This window comes from Grammomys surdaster, unplaced genomic scaffold (assembly GCF_004785775.1).
Source record: "Grammomys surdaster isolate TR1022 unplaced genomic scaffold, NIH_TR_1.0 215, whole genome shotgun sequence".
In the NCBI taxonomy this organism is placed as follows: Eukaryota; Metazoa; Chordata; class Mammalia; order Rodentia; family Muridae; genus Grammomys; species Grammomys surdaster.
The window spans coordinates 5,631,106-5,646,206 of NW_021604660.1; the positions used below are offsets into that span (position 1 = coordinate 5,631,106).

At 38.1% G+C, this 15,101-nt stretch overlaps 1 pseudogene; it reads right to left on the reverse strand.

The window, feature by feature from the left end:
- Nucleotides 1-872: 872 nt before the first annotated feature.
- LOC114625346 lies at nt 873-2,171 on the reverse strand (annotated as a pseudogene).
- Between the last annotated feature and the right edge of the window lie 12,930 nt (nt 2,172-15,101).

Genomic DNA, 15,101 nt, shown 5'->3' on the forward strand with positions numbered 1-15,101 from the left:
AGTCAATCACAATCATCTGTAATGTGATCTGATGTCCTCTTCTGGCAAGTAGGTATACATGCAGATAGTGTACTCATATACATAAAAATAAATAAATAAAAATTTTTAAATAAAAAGAATTGAGGAATAAATGCATAAAGTCAAATAGCATTTCCTCATTCTCTTTTTTCCTACTATTTGGGTGGTAAATATGAAACTCAAAGCCTCTGCATTCTAGGGACGTTCCCTACTAGAACATGATGCTGTAGCCCTCTACTTTTTTCAAAGGTAGTTTTATTTGATCTGTTGGAAACACACCTATGTCTGCTTCAAAAGTCCCAAGGAAGAGCCTGACACAGTAGGCTGCAGTTTGCTTTGTTTATTTCAGTGCTATCAGTTCTTAGACTAGAGTGTAGCTATTATCTCCTTCACGAATGCCCCAAAGATGGGCACATTAGGTGTAGAGAAAAACATTTATAACTCAGTGACGTTTAGTCACATCAAAATGATTACCTAGTCTATCAAAATATGTGGCTTCGATTTTCTTCCCCCAAGGACCTAAATTTATGAATCAAACTAAAATTCACCATGTTTCAAGTTAAGTTCTAAGAGTTCTTCTTAACTATAGCATGACTCTAATGCATATCTAAATGCATATGCACATCTGTTTTCTGTATTTCCTCAATAAGTTTCTGAGACCATAATTTTAGTCTTATTTACAAGTTTAATTTTACAAGTTTTATATTATATTATATTATATTATATTATATTATATTATATTATATTGTGAATCTCTAACAAATTGTTTATTTGGGTTTATCTCTTCAGCTCAATGTCATATGACCTTGATATAATGTAAGTGTATGGATAAAAAGTATTCAGAATCAAAATTCTTAGTTCTGTGTCATAAATATATTTGAGGAAACCCTTAAGCCTTCTATGGAGTTGCCATCTTCTCTTCGAGAAGCATGCTTTCATTAGCCAGGAGGACAGACATTCTCAACTTCTTCCAAAGTCAAGAATCACCTTTCTGAAATTCTCCTCAGAGTAAGACAGGCCACAGTTTCATCTTCCTTGTAGATTTGAAGCTCAGTTACCATGACACCAATGTCAAAAACCCAGAGCCTGACAGGTAATTTTAGTGCTTCCAGCATCTTGCACTCATTCACAAAATCTTCTGGTGAGAGCAATTATATTCCTTGAGGTTTCCTAAATAGTACATCTCTGTGAGGGACATCATCCCCACGCTCTGCCTCATTCCTCTAAAGGTGCCAGCAATATTCCAGTCAACTGTTTGACTAGCTGCATATGGGACTATGTGCCTAAGCCTTAGTTTCCTTAGCAACTGAGCTGGTTATTCCCACACTTAGCAACTAGGGCTTAAACTGGATGGTCTCATCTTCTGAGACTTCATCATGCTTCTCTTTAATCTCATTAATGATTGATTTTGATAGCACCACCATTTCCTTAGCCTTGATTATTAGCTTGTGAAGGTCTTCAAAGGCCTCAAAATGGTTTTTGTCAGTTTCTTCCTTCATTCCTTCCTTCCTTCCTCCCTTCCTTCCTTCCTTCCTTCCTTCCTTCCTTCCTTCCTTCCTTCCTTCTTTCTTTCATCCCTCCCTCCTTCCCCATCTCTCTCCTTTCATTCTCTTCCTTCCTTCCTTCCTTCCTTCCTTCCTTCCTTCCTTCCTTCCTTCCTCTCTCTCTTTCTCTCTCTTTCTTTCTTTCTTTCTTTCTTTCTTTCTTTCTTTCTTTCTTTCTTTCTTTGAGTTTCCTTTAGACACCTACAGTTTTACAGGTCTTGTGATTTCTGGCTGTTGTCCTTCATTTGTAGTGACTGGGAAGCTGGCATATTCTCCCATCCTCTGCATTATTTCCTCTAATAAATGCCTGTAAAACACAATCTGGCTCTGTTGTTTGAAGAAGAGTTTGTTATATGATATTTTTTCTGCTCTAGAATGGACCAAGTTCTTTGTTAGCTGGAGCTAAGTGCACAGGAACCAAGATTTTGTCACTCTTCACAATTCTAGTGCTACGAAGCGCTCATTATATTTCTAGTCTCTCCAAATCAGTCAATGTGTACTAAGAAGAAGAGTCCCAGCATCAAATTTTATCCCTAGTTCTTTGATTTCCAGGAGGCCTTTGGCCCACCTTAAGCTTTGGTGCAAGGCTGAAGCCAGCCAGGCCTGCATCTGCTGCTTGCCATTGCTCCTGGGCTGGCTTCAAGCCATGCTCTCTAGTGGTCATTGGCACTGGGGAGGCCAAGAGGGAGCATGGAGATAGCAGTTTCAATTGTATCTAGAATCTACAGCTCTCTACTCTATGATAACTTGGTCAAGTAAGAAATAAAGAAAGAAATTAAAGACATTTTAGAATTTAATGAAAATGAAGGCACAGCATACCCAAACTTATGGGACACAATGAAAGAAATGCTAAAAGGAAAACTTGTAGCTCTAAGTGCCTTCATAAGAAATTGGAGAGATCATATTCTAGCAGCTTAACAATATATCTGAAAGCTCTAGATCAGACAGAAGCAAATCCACCCAAGAGGAGTAGACAGCAAAAAATAATCAAACTCAGGGCTGAAATCAACCAAGTAGAAACAAAGAGATCTATATAAAGAAACAAAACAAGCAGCTGGTTCTTTGAGAAAAATCAACAAGATAAATAAACCCTTAGCCAGACTAACTAGAGGGCATATAGACAGAATTCAAATTAATAAAATCTGAAATGAGAAGGGAGACATAACAGAAACTGAGGAAATTAAAAAGATCATCAGATCCTACTACAAAAGCCTATTCTCAACTAAACTTGGAAAATCTAAATGAAATAGAGAATTTTCTAGACAAATAGAAGTTACCAAAGTTAAATCAGGATCAGATAAACCATCTAAACAGTCTGATAACCCCTAAGGAAATAGAAGCAGTCATTAAAAGACTCTCAATCAAAATAAGTCCAAGATGGTTTTAGTGCAGAATTCTATAAGACCTTCAAAGAAGACCTAATACAAATACTCTTCAAACTATTCCACAAAATAGAAACAGAAGGAACACTACTTAATTTGTTCTAAGAAACCACAGTTATGTGGATACATAAACCACACAAAGACCCAACAAAGAAAGCAATTCCCCTTATGAATATCAATTCTCAATAAAATTCTTGCAAATGTAATCCAAGAACACATCAAAACAATCATTCAACATGGCCAACCAGGCTTCATCCCAGGGATGCAGGTATAGTTCAATATAAGAAAATTGCTCAAGGTAATCTACTATATAAACAAACTCAATGGAAAAAAAGCCACATGATCATCTCGTTAGATGATGAAAAAGTCTTTGACAAAATACAGCAATGCTTCGTGTTAAAAGTCTAGGAAAGATCAGAAATCCAAGACACATACATAAGCAAAATAAAAGCAATATTCAGTAAACCAATAGCCAATATCAAATTAAATGGAGAGATTGTTGAAGCAATCTCACAAAAATCAGGTACAAGACAAGGCTGTCCACTCTTTCCTTATTTAGTCAATATAGTACTCAAAATTCTAGCCATAGCATTTAGACAACAAGAGGAGGGTCAAAGGGATACAAATTGGAAAGGAAGAAATTGAGGTATCACTATTTGTGGATGATAAAATAAAATACATAAGTGACCTCTAAAATTATACCAGAGAACTCCTACAGCTGATAAACAACTTCAGCAAAGTGGCTTGACATATAATCAAGTCAAATAAATCAGTAGCCTTCCTCTACTTAGAGGATGAATGGGTTGAGAAAGGAATTAGGGAAACAACACATTCCACAATAGACATGAATAATATAAAATATCTTGGTGTGACTCTGATCAAGCAGGTGAAAGATCTGTATGACTAGAATTTCAAGTCTCTGAAGAAAGAAATAGGAGACCTCAGAAGATGGAAAAATCTCCCATGCTCATTGATCAGCAGAATTAATATAGTAAAAATGGCCATCTTGCAGAAAGCAATCTGTAGATTCAATGCAATCCCCATCAAATTCCAACTCAATTCTTCACAGAGATCGAAAGAGAAATTCTCAAATTCATCTGGAATAACAAAAAACCCAGGATAGCAAAACCCTATTCTAAACAATAATATAACTTCTAGGGAGATCACAATCCCTGATCTCAAGCTGTACTACAGGGCAATAATGATAAAACCCACATGGCAGTAGTACAGAAACAGGCAGGTAGATCAGTGGAGTAGAATTGAAGACCCAGAAATAAACCCACACACTTATGGTTACTTGATCTTTGTTTGACAAAGAAGTTAAAACCATCCAGTGGAAAAAAAGACAGCATTTGCAACAAGTGTTGGTTGAGCTGGCCATCTGCATGTAGAGGAATGCAAATTGATCCATTTTTATCTCCTCGTATAAAGTTCATGTCCAAGTGGATCACAGACCTCCCTCCACATAAAACTAGATATGTTAAATCTAATAGAAGAGAAAATGGGAAAGAGCCTTGAACATATCGGCACAATTGAACATTTCCTGAACAAAACACAAATGGCTCAAGCTCTAAGCTCAACAATTGACAAATGGGATCTCATAAAATTGAAAAGCTTCTGTAAGGTCAACAGGACAAAATGGCAACCTACAGATTACAAAAAGATCTTTATCAACTCTACATTTGGTAGAGGGCTAATATCCAAAGTATACAAAGAACATAAGAAGTTGGACTCCAGAGAACCAAATAACCCTATTTAAAAATGGGGTTCAAAGCTAAACAAAGAATTCTCAACTGAGGAATATAGAATGGCCAAGAGGCACCTAAAGAAATATTCAACATCCTTAGTCGTCAGGGAAATGCAAATCAAAACGACTCTGAGATTCCACCTCACATCAGTAACTCAGGGGACAGCAGATGCTTGTGAGGATGTGGAGAAAGAGGAACACTACTCCATTGCTGGTGGGATTACAAGCTGGTAAAACCACTTTGGAACACAATCTGACGGTTTCTTAGAAAATTGGATGTTGAGTGTGGTTTTAAAAAGATGCTACTACCTTTGTTGGGAGCTGTCATCCTGGAGTTGCTGCCTGAACTCTGGCCCCTCCCAGTTCCCGTTTGTTCCTTCTAGCTTAGCTTAGTTTTGCCAAGCATCTAGCTCCAACCTTGCTCCTTTCTCTACTCACCTTTGCTTCACTGATGGAATACACTCAGACAGCTTTATTACTATAGAATTTGCCTACTAGCACAGTTGCTGGGCTCAAGTACCTTCCACCTGGAAATGTATGCCCTTTTAATTTATTATCCTCATCTCTCCTCCTGCCCTAAGCTTAATGGCTTTTATCAGCTTGCCTTCTTGGACCTCCTTGGCTTTCTGCTGGTGGCAGAGGCCACTGGTTCTAGCTTCCTCAATATCTAACATGATTGGTTTGTGCTGCTTCTTCCAAAGCCTGGTTGAAAAGTCCCTTCTCTTTTCCTTCATCTCCTTTTCCTCCTGGGACCTAGAAGTCCCACCTGTCCCTTCTGCCTAGCAATTAGCTCCTGACCTTATTTATTGACCAAAAAAGAACCAACTAGGGAAACAGACTTTAATATCAGCACCTCCTCCTACAATTGGAAATAATGCTAACTGAAGACCCAGCTATATCACTACTGGGCATATACTGAAAATATGCTCCAAAATATAACAAGGACACATGCTCCACTATGTTCATGACAGGCTTTTTTTGTAATAACCAGAGGCTAGAAACAAACTCTGATGTCCCTCAACAGAAGAATGCATACAAAAAATGGGGTACATCTCCATAATGAGGTACTATTCAGTTATTAAAAACAATGATTTTATGAAACTTGCAGGCAAATGGATGGAACTAGAAAATATCATCCTGAGTGAGGTAACCCAGACACAAAAGAACACACATGGCATGTACTCACTGATAAGTGGCTATTAGCCCAAAAGCTCAGAATATCCACGATACAACTCACAGACCATATGAAACTTAAGAAGAAGGAAGACCAAAGTGTGGATGCTTCAGTTCTACTTAGAAGAGGGAACAAAACAATCACAGGAGGTAGGGAAGGGAAGGACCTGGGAGAGAGAGAAGAGTGAGGGAAAAAAAGATTAGATATGGGAATGGACAGGAGAGAAGTACAGAGGGACAGGAAAATGAATCGAAATATATAGCAATGGAGGATGGGGAACTAGTGGTAGCCACTAGAAAATTTCAAATGCCAGAGAATCAAGAAGTTCCCAGGACTCAATGGGATGACATTAGTTGAAATACCCAACAAAGAGGAGATAGAACCTGTAAAGACCACCTCCAGTAGATGAGCATAGCCCCAAGTTGAGAGATGGGTCCACCCACTCATCTCAAAAATTTTGACCCAGAATTGTTCCTGTATAAAGGAAATTCAAGAACAAAGTAAAATGAAGCAGAGACTGAAGGAAAGGCCATCCAGAGATGGCTCTACCTTGGGATCCATCCTGTCTGCAGCCACCAAACCCTGAGACTATTGCTGATGCCAAGAAGTGCTTACTGACAGGAGTCTGGTATAGTTGTCCCCTGAGAGGCTATGTCAGCACCTAACCATCACAGATGCAGATGCATCTAACCATTGGACTGAGCCCAGGAACCCCAATGGAAGAGTTTGGAGGAGGACTGAAGGAACTGAAGAGGATTGCAACCCCATAGGAAGAACAATAATATCAACTAACTGGATCCCCTGAGCTCCTTGGGACTAAACTACCAACCAAAGAGTATACATGGAGGGATTCATGGCTCCAGCTACATATGAAGTAGAGGATTGCTGTATTTGGCATCAGTGAGAGGGGAGACCATTGATACTGTAGAGGCTTGATGCTCTAAGCATAGGGGGACACTAGAGAGGTGAGGTGGTAGTGGGTGAGTGGGTGGAGGAACACCCTTATAGAGGCAAAGTGGGGGTACAGGATGGAAGATTTGTGGAAGGGAGACCAGAAAGTGGCACATTTGAAATGTAGATAAATAAACAAAAAATCCCAGTTACAATATACCTTGAATGTATTTCTTTTTTTACTTTTCCTTTTTCCTCCTCCTTCTCCTCTACTTCTTTCCTCTCATCCCTCTCCAGATTCTCTCTACATAGCCATAGCTGTCCAAGAATTTGCTATATAGACCAGACTGATTTAGAACTAAGAGATATACCTGTCTCTTCCTCCCAAGTGCTAGGATTAAAGGCACATGCCACTATGCCCAATATCTCCTGAGTAAGTTTTAGAAATTAGACAACTAATATAAGAAGTAGGATTTTGAAAGCACAAACCAGAGGCTGGAGAGACTGCTCAATGGTTTAGAGCTTGAAATACCTTTGAAGAAGACCTGGGTTCATTTTCCAGCTGTCATCAGCTTACAGACACCTGTAACTACAGTTCCAGGGCATCCAACACCTCTTTTATCCTCCTGGGGGGTACCTGGACACACACTACATACATATGTGTGTACATATTGGGAATAAAATAAGCTATTCAAAAGGAAAAACATTTCTTTCTGAACCTGAAGGCATCTTGAATCCTCCAAAGATGGTTACTGACTTAAAGAACTTACCATGTGAAGTAGACTCAAAGCACGGGGACATTTTCTTCTGTTTTCCACTGTTTAAACTCCAAGGCACTGAATCTACTTCTGAACCATCCTGCTTTATCTTCATTGTCTCTGGAGTGTACATCTGCTTCTAGCTGCCATATTCAGAAAACTTACATAAAAGATTTTGGCTATAAAAGACGTCATAAATGTTACCATTTTTGACCTTTATGTCTCTCTTTTAGAAGTAGGAAGACTGCTCTACTGTGTGTCAGGGGCACCATTCTCTCTGCTAAGATCTAGGACTGTACAAAAAGTAGAGAGACTACAAGCATTTATTGGGCACCATTTCTTCGCTGCAGGAGCTCCTCAAACTCTTAAGATTGTAACTCTAGACTATGATGGATGGTCGTCTGAAAATCCTTTTTCTATTAAGTTGCTTTTGTTTGAGTATTTCTTCCTTGCAATGGAAAAAGTAAATAATAACCTTACACAAAAATACTACAGTGAGGACATCTGCCTAGCAAATGTCTTTCAGTCTGAAAGCACAATTGTGATTAGTCTTTTTAGTCAAATATTGTTGTTTTAAGACATTTTATATAATGCTCTTCCTTTTACTTTGAAAGGTTTCTTCTTGATTTCATCTCTTTAAATACTCCAGTAGTTCACTTTGGTCAAGAATTCATGTTTGGTCCTTAGCTTTTTAAATGAGAATCAGTTTTCTTCAGAGTATCTTTGGTCTAGCATCGAAGGATAAAATGATGAAAGAAAACTATGAGAAAAAATTTGACATTATAGACTGTGGTCCTGAGAACAGCAGCGTTTCTGCAAAAAGATAATATGATGCTGAGATTCATTGCAGAACCAAGGACAAGGCTTTACTTTCAAAGTTTTTCTCTTATGAATGAGTTTTACTGGAATCTTCTGCCTCCTGCCTCCCTGAGTTTGGTAACCTGCCTTAGTGTGACATGAAGTATGGTTTGCCAGCTGTCAGATAGTTTGGAAATCTGTTTCCAAACATTCAGCAAGAGTTGTCAAAGTGTTGCTCAAATAAAAGTTGAAGTCACCAAATGTACTACATAAATTGTTCCTGGAATTTAAACGGAGTCTTTCTTGTACCATTTTGTGAGATCACACTCACAGGCCACCTATGCTTTGTTTTGTTGTAAGTTTCACATAGGGATGAACATTTACTGTATTATCTTATTTGTATTCTAAAATGATGTTTCCTTCTATGCCTGTATTTTATTATACAGAACTTCATAAGGCCATTTATACACAAGTATCCAATGTACTTGAAGTATATTCTACTCATGCCCCACTGTCTTTCTTCTTGGCCCTTTTAGTTACCTTTGTACTGTAGACAGTTTCACTTCTACCTTCATGTCAACATACTTACATCTTATACATATATGATGTCTGTTTCCACATATGAAAACATAATATTTGTCTTTTTGACAATGACCTAATTAGTTTATTATGTTATTAATTTTTTTCCTACTAGTTGCATGAACTTATTCTTTTTTTATAGCTGGAAAAAAACCCTTTGTTTCCATGTCTTTGTTGTTTGAAACCTAAATTGGTTCTAGGACAGCTCTTGTGAACAGTACAGTGGCAAGTTTGTGTTTATATCCTCATGATGTATTGACTTGGAGTCTTTGGGTTAAAAAAACAAAAAACAAGACATGGTATAGCTGGGCCGTTTGGTAGGTTCTCTTGTTATGTTTTCTTTCTCCTTTCTTTTCTTTCTTCCTTCCTTTCTTCCTTTCTTTCTTTCTTTCTTTCTTTCTTTCTTTCTTTCTTTCTTTCTTTCTCTCTTTCTTTCTCTCTTTCTTTCAATGAAAGAAACAATCCAAATCTAGTGAGGCAACCATATGATTTCTGTCCTTGTTCATCTATATAAGGTATAGTACATTAAAACACTATACACATAATGGTCTTTTGTATTCAAGAGACACCATTTTTATATATCCAAATCCTTTATTAGTTTAATGAATATTTTGAAGTCATAGTGGCCTTTTGTTAATTAAGTTTTTATTGATTGATTGTGAATTTAACATCCTACACTTTAATCTCTCTCATCTCTCCATCACTTCATCCTTGCTATCTGCCTTGCAACATTCTCTCCCACTCCTTCAGAAAAAAAAAAAAGGAAAAAAACCTCTTGTGGAAACTTTAGTGCATCACAATGAGTCTCACAGTACACCCTTCTGTCTACACTTCTTTACTTGCAAATGCTCATTGCAATGAGTCATTGGTTTGGTTTAAGGCCTCTGCCTTCTGCTTCACTATCAATAGTGGATCTTCATTTGGACTCCTCTTGGTTATCCTGTTGTTGCCCTGTGTCATGGAGATGCAGTAGCTTTTGATCTGCAGAAGTAGACCCTTCACATGCTCCAGCAGTTCATACATGGGTAAATATTGATTTGGTGGGCCAACTCAAAATCTTAGATATGGGCCTGGGTGGTAGTGGAGTTGATATGCCTGCCAGCTCTCCTACACCCACACCACCAAGGTATCCTGGCTAGCTCACCCAGTGCCACAGATGGTAAGGGTGAGAGACAGCTCTTCTACTCTCATACCCTTGGAGCTCGCTCATCTGCACCCACACTAGCAGGGACAGCTCTACTCTGCTGTCTAGCTGAGGTGGAAGACCTGTCCTCTCAAATGCTGCAGCCAGCAAGGGGCAGGGACAGCTATCCTCCTCTTGTGACTCTGAGGCCAGCTTTCCATCCTGCCACTGGTGACAAGGTACAAAAGGCAGGAGGTGAGGCATCTCTCCTTTACCTACACCACATTGTGGTCTCTTTAATGCTATCATTCCCATAGATTTCCTGTATCTTCTGTGGTTTCTAAGGGGATTATGATGTTACCATGAAAGCACAAACAGATTATACATTGTATTGTCTCTATTCATTGTGCAAAATCTGATTGTTCTCAAACAATATTCATCACTTTATTTGTTTATAAGCTTTTTCAAGTTTCATCAGTTGCCTGAAAAGGAACAAACATAAGAGCCTCTTCTGCTTTTCTAAAATGATAATAAGCTTTGGGAGATAAACAATAATTTTTTCATTCACAAGATTAACTTTATATCTTTTATACAACAAATTAAAAAGCTCCAGAAAGTATGTTTTTATTATTAAATTTAAAAATTATGTGCACTTTACCTGCAAATATGCCTATGTATTATGTGTGTGCAGTACCAAGAAGAGGGCATAGGAGCCCTTGGAACTGGTGTCACAGAAGGTTTTTAGTCACCATGGACATGTTGAGAGTGGAAGATGGGTCATCTATAATAGTAGCCAGTGCTCTTACCTGCTCAGTTGTCTCTGCAGCCCAGTGTCTATATTTCAAATGCAAAATCCTTGACTCTATAAAACATCAGTGGATTTGTCAGCAGTCTCCTTTCATCAATGCCACAGCTCAATGGCAAGCATAGCCTCACAGTCACCTTATGCTCTTTATCCTCTGTAACAAAGCCAGATTTACTTTGGAATTAATGAATCTTAGGTTCAGGCCCCACTCTTCTACATCAACTTAAAATTTATAATTTTGTATTATTTTTAGTAAGAGATTCCTTCAAAGTAAATAGGACCACATTGCCACACACATTTAGATTTCATGCTGTTCTCTGATTATAAATATTCATATATATATATATATATATATATATTTTTTTTTTCCTTGAGACAAGGTTTCTCCATGTATCCCTGGCTGTCCTGCAACTTGCTCTGTAGATCAGGCTGACCCTGAACTTGGAGATCAGTTTGTATCTGCCTCCTGAGGTCTGTGATTTAAGTTGAGTGCCACCACTACCAGGATCCCATATAGAAATTTTAATAGGAGCTTTATGGAAGGCCAGGAGATTTAAAAATAGTCAATTTGACGTTTGGCTAGCTGTACATTCAAACTACATTTTGGAATGCACTTATAAACTATGATTACAATTTTATTTTTGATTTATAAAGTTGCAGAATTTCTCATTTCCAGGTGTAGTTCTCCACCTACCAATGTCATGCGGCTTATTCAGTTCCACTTGCTAGTCCCACTCATCTCTATCGTGGTGGGCTAGTCCTCACAATATGGCAGGTCACTGTAAGAGTAGTTTTGGCTGCCTCTGCAGGCTCTGCAGATAATGATCAGGTGGTAAAACCCTGGCACAAACACCAAGATGCCCACAATCAGGACAGCAATGGGCCTGCTGGTCCCCACGTGGCTGACGTATCCTGTTAGAAGAAGGCAGCCCGCCGAGATGAGAATGGCACCAATCAAGAACTGCAAGGTAGTGCAGAAGATGGTCTTGTAAGGAATCTTAGCAGGGCTTTTGTTTAAGAAGTGAGATCTCATGACACATAGATCTCTTTAATTTAGTTAGATGTCGCTTTAGCAGCTTGAGTCTCTCCTGAAGGTTACAGTGTTCTGGGTTAATGCCTGTGAGAGTCCAATGTTTTCTTTGCTCCCTGAGATCACAATTTGACCTTGCAACTCAGATCTTTTCCCAAGGTTACAAAGTCGGAGTCAGTGTCATACAGCAAGCTTTACTTTGCTCTGGGGAATCCCTTTGTTACCTTGCAGCTCAGTTCACTCTTGGAGATTTCAGTGTCTTGGTCAGCACTGGAGAGCAATGTTTACCATGGTCCTGGGGATCAAAATGTGACATTCAAGCTCTGAGCCGTTCTGAGGGTTGTAGGGTTCCGGGTCGGTACAGAGCTTCCTATGCTCACTGTGCTCCTGAGGATCTCAGCACTACATTAGTGGAACTGGACATCGTGATTGCTCTAGTGAATGAACTCCTCAGGCTGACATGCAGAATGTAGTGGCATCTGAGAAGAGGATTGACGGTTGCTGTTAGAGGCTCATGCAACAGTTAGTTCAGTATCTGTCTCCCATCTGTCTCCAACAGATTAACGGCTTCTTTGTTCCATAGAACGGATTTTTAATTCTTGAAAATTATCATGACTTTGATGGATAGTATGGTTTTGGCTGTATTTTGATTGTGTTCTTAGACTAGTTCTAGTAAATATCCTAATACTGTTATAATCGAAATTACTAGATTGAGTAGATAAGGATATATTAACTACATTTTGCTCAAGCAGATTCCTAGAATTCCACGATCTCTCTGGCCTTTTCAATTTGTTTAAAAAACAACACATGTATTTAATCTGATCTAAATAGCTAGTGGATGGGAGGAGAGATTTGGAGTTTGGCAATCCATCCTGTTGCAGCCCTATTTGTTGTGGTCTTATACAGGAACCTACCTCATTCTGCACAATGAGGTAGTAGCTCTGATTCAACAAGAGGTCATGAAGATTGAATGAAATGCACCCAGGATGCTGTAGGTGCCCTCTGTGAAGCACAGACCCAGGGTTATTTTCTAGATAGCAGTTTTCCAGAAAGTTGAGGACAGGAGATGTCCTGTGAAAGGGTCACTCCTTTCAGAGAGGAAGCAAGCAGAAGAAATTTGGTCTTCTGAGAAGTTTCTCACCTTGAGGTTTCCACTTAAATGTGGGCATCTGAATTCTTTCCCATCCCCTTGACCTCAAGAAGCTATAGCTTCTTTAAGATTCTTTATTAGCCTGTACTATATGCTCCCTTTTTAATCCCCCTAGGCCTGCTTTTTCTCAAAATGTGATTTCTTATCTGTGTGATGTAAAACATTTGTCACACGTGATTCAGCTTAACCTTATTGAGAATAGGAATTTTAGATCCAACCATTAAGCTCTATTTTCAGTACGTATTCCTTTATGCTTGACATTTCCTCATTATTCAAGGTAGAATATAAACTCCAGGGAAGTAAATGTTTTTTAAGTACATTTTCAGACTGAGAGGCTAAATGTGTGCTTTCTACAAACCTAGATTTTGTAAATTTACTAATATAAAAGTACTGGAGATAATTTTCTTTGTAATTGCTTACAATGATAACAAATTACATCTAACAAGGAAATTAAAATCATATTCACTTGCATAATTTTTCGTAACAAACATAGTCTTCCCTCTCACAAAGCTCAGAAATAGAATATTGAATCTATTTGACTTAAATGTCATGCAGTTAAATACTGAAAAAGCTATTAATTACTTATCATGTACAGGGTTTCTCTACAAATAACTTTAGGCAGGGCAATGTGTAATGGAGGCAATGGTTGGTTTCATATGACTTAATCTATACTGCCTCTGCACAAAGGATAATTCATTTCACAAATCTACTTAAATAATTTAACAACAGTATGTTAATCAGCTTGGAATAATTGAAGTATATCCTATCATGTGCATTGCTTTTACAATGAAGTTACTCATTTAATTTATATAAAAGTAAATAATCTTTAATTTTAAATGTGCTCTTACCTTAGGTTATTAGTACTGTGATAAAACAGGACCAAAACAAGTTGGGGAAAAAAGGGTTTATTTGGGTTACATTTCCATATCACTGTTTATGATTAAAGGAAGTCAGAATAGGAACTCAGGCTGGGAAGAAACCTGGAAGCATAAGTTTATGCAGAGTCCATATATGGGTGCTGCTTTGTGTTGATTGCTTCCCATATCTTGCTCAGCCTGTTTTTTCTTACAAAACCTAGGACCACCAGCCCATAGATGGCCCCATCATCAATGAACTGGGTTCTCCCCCATCAATCATTGATTAAGAATGCCACAGGCTTGCCCATAGCTTCATCTCATGGAGGCATTTTCTCAATTGAGTTCTTTCTTTTTAAGTAACTTTAGGATATGTCAAGTTGATAAAACAATCCAGCACAAACATACTCACAAAGAAGGTAATATTTATTTTAAAAGATTGTCTAGAATTTCACTAAAGTCATTGGCCACTAGGCTTGTCTTTTATTACTATTCAGGAATGTTAATGTAAACCTGACCTAACAATACTTCAAACATTCATAGTTCAAAGATACTAGGAAGCAGTAAAATTGTTCAGAGACCTGAAGGAGGTCGTCAAAATGGACTTAGAGGAAAACATGCTTGGAAATGGCTGTGTTTCCATTGTCAATGATACTCATCACTGTCTCAGTGTCTGCTGAAAAACAAGATCAAGTTTACTTCCATATCATCTTTTTGTGAGCATGATACCTGAGGCTACAGCTTAGTGTACTTTGATATCATATTTTACTCTGACTATTTCCCCTTTGGTTGGGAATGTAAAACGTTTTTCACCCTAGAAAACACAAGAATCCACTGGGGACTGTGTTTCTGTTCTTCAAGGGCCTTTAGTACCAGGGCTTATTCTTATTTTTGTTTCCCTACAGAGTTTCCTTTTTCATACCTTTGATTCCAGAGACTTCATATTAATCTCCTATGCAGTAACAATTAATTCTTCATTGTAGAAAAGTTTGAATTAAATTTTATTATTGATTCATTGGAATCTGGTTTGGTGTGCTTACTCCTTCATGGACAGCTGGTTCATAGGACTAGATTATTTATATCACTCCCTGCTTTCCTCCATTATGAGCCTATTCTATGACAGCATAAATTTAGGAAATAAATCAGAAAAAAATCTTAGGTTTGCATTTGTTCATGATTATACAAAAAGTGAAGGCCTAATGAGATGTTTCCAATTTAGGAATAATTAAAGTGAAGAACTAATAAATT